The sequence below is a fragment of the Triticum aestivum genome, unplaced genomic scaffold, assembly GCF_018294505.1.
Source record: "Triticum aestivum cultivar Chinese Spring unplaced genomic scaffold, IWGSC CS RefSeq v2.1 scaffold49320, whole genome shotgun sequence".
Taxonomy (NCBI): domain Eukaryota; kingdom Viridiplantae; phylum Streptophyta; class Magnoliopsida; order Poales; family Poaceae; genus Triticum; species Triticum aestivum.
This window is the reverse complement of record NW_025226257.1, coordinates 4324-6796: the sequence shown is the minus strand read 5'-3', so window position 1 is coordinate 6796 and position 2473 is coordinate 4324.

Sequence of the window (2473 nt, the reverse complement as noted above, 5' to 3'; positions counted from 1 at the left end):
AGGGGGCCTCTTGTAGACTTGGTGTTGCTATTCTGCTTGGGGTGTTGATATTACCCCTACCCCTAGCAGAATTCTGTTTAGTGACTGAAATGATAGCCTATTCACTGGACGTACACTTGTCTGCTATGTCTATCAAAGTGTTCGTCGTCATGGGCTTTTCTTAGAAGATTTTAGCTTTGGAGCTCCTTGTATCTTAGGCCGGAGCTAATTAAAAGCGTGGATGGGTTGCTCTCCTGAAATATCGTCCATGGAATTCTTCTCCTTGGTCCAATTCTTGATGTAGTCTCTGACTATCTCTCCATCACTAGTAGAAAAAGGGCCTTTCGTCCCGGTTCGTAAGGGCCTTTAGTCCCGGTTCTTGAACCGGGACTAATAGGTCGTTACTAATTCTCTTGGCCTTTAGTCCCTGTTCTTGCACGAACCGGGACAGATGAGCCTCCACGTGGTAGCTGCGGCTAGCCCAGGCATGGGGGCCTTTGGTCCCGGTTGGTGCCATCAACGGGACCAATAGGCATCCACGCGTCAGCAGCTGGCTGGAGTTGAGGTTTTTTTTTCTTGAAATGGCTGGTTGTTAGGGATTTTGGGGGTTAATTTAGGTTGTTATTAGCTAGCTAATAGAGTGAAGTGTCCTCTCTTATATATCTCCGTGCTTGGTTTACCAACGCTACTGCTATGCCTAACGTTAACATGGCTTAGATTGAAGTGAAGGCAACATGTGGTGCATGTCGAAAGTAATACTAATCCTAAGTTGATCAAGTTTGGATTGTACTACTTTCGATATGTACCACATGCATGTTGCCTTCACTTCAATCCAATCCATATTCATTTCACCCGCTCGCATCATGCATCATCATATATAATAACAAGTTCTACTAATTAATCATCATCATACAACTTCTACTCGTTATTAATAACAAGTCATACGATCATCATCCTCATAGTCATCGAACCAACCCTACTGAATTGTTATTAGCACATGATCATCATTATGAGGTATAAATACCCTCTTTAAGGTAAAATAGTATAAAACAATATAGACCCTGACTCTCCATTATGGAGAATGGAGATCATCTTGTCTCCAATTCTTGCGCTTCACTTCCTTTTGCTTCCAAGAACCTTCTTATGACTGTCCATACATTTTTTTCATTCTTTGATTGTCATGTCTCCACTTCTTTTAGAAATCCGGTATGGACAGTTGAGATTCGTAGGACGACCTGGTTGTATGTTCAAAACATAAAGGCGACCGTGCGTATACATCAGATGAGGCACACGATCATTCGGGGTTATCTGTTGAAAAACATAGTAATAACTTCATAGTTAGCAATGATGTACTAGTTTTAGAAGTACGCAAAAGATGCACGGATGTCGTAATAGTAAAAAATCTTACCAGAGTATCTCCATGGTACACTACCGGAACTAGTCTCTAAGCCGACGGCCAAAAGTATGCCGACGGCGACCGTCGGCCTCTTCTAGACTATGCCGACAGCTGGCCCCAAGCCGTCGGCGTACAAAGGCCGTCGGGCTATCCCGGTATACGCCGACGGCCCCCGTCGGCAAAGGAAGGCCGTCAGCATAGCCCGGTCTACGCCTAAAGCAGCCATCGGCATATCCGGGCCGTCGGCATAGCTATGGGCCCAGCGACCACGCCCGCGACGGGCGGCTAACGGCGTCAGATCTATGCCGACGGCCGGGCCGGCCGGCCGTCGGCATAGATAAGTTTGCCATGTCATCGATCCAGACCGCACCGACCAAGGCATATGCCGACGGCTGCCGTCGGCATAGATGACACGTCATCGATCCGCACCGCGCCGTCCATGCGCCCTGGTCGTAGCCGTCGGCATAAATATTTTTTTCATTTTTTTGCATAGCTATATTTTTATGTTTTTATGTATTATTATTTGACTAACTTACATGTAGCATTTGTTAATATATATATATAAGCATACATACATTTTTTTCGATTCTATACGAAGGGGTGTGTGACCCCACTCACGTACGGCGCCGACGCCGGCCGACACCGGGTCTATACGAAGGGGACATTGCTCCCAACTGTTTCTATATATGGGATGACCTACCACAACCGATTGAAGAGGTGGCACACGTCTCCCGGGTGTGGCCCAACTCAGGGATGGCGCCGGCGGCGGCACCTGGAGGGGGGAAACGGACGTGTCTGGTCTACATGGACGGGATATTGCTGTGGGTTTGGCCCAGATGTTGCTCCCAACCGGGTGGAGAGGTCCACTGGTCAAAACCTGTCCGTAGAAAGTCAAAGGGATAGATCTCGTGGTCAACCGCTCCAGCGTTAGGCGAGATGGGGGCCCTGGGGGGTAGCAATGCCACCGGAGCGTCGCACCGAGCCCTCATATATGCCGGGAGGTGGTGGCATGTCTGAAGAGGCGGCACACATCTCCGGGGTGTGGCCCTCCTCATGGACGGTGCCGCCGCCAGCACTTCGAGGGGGGAAATGGACACG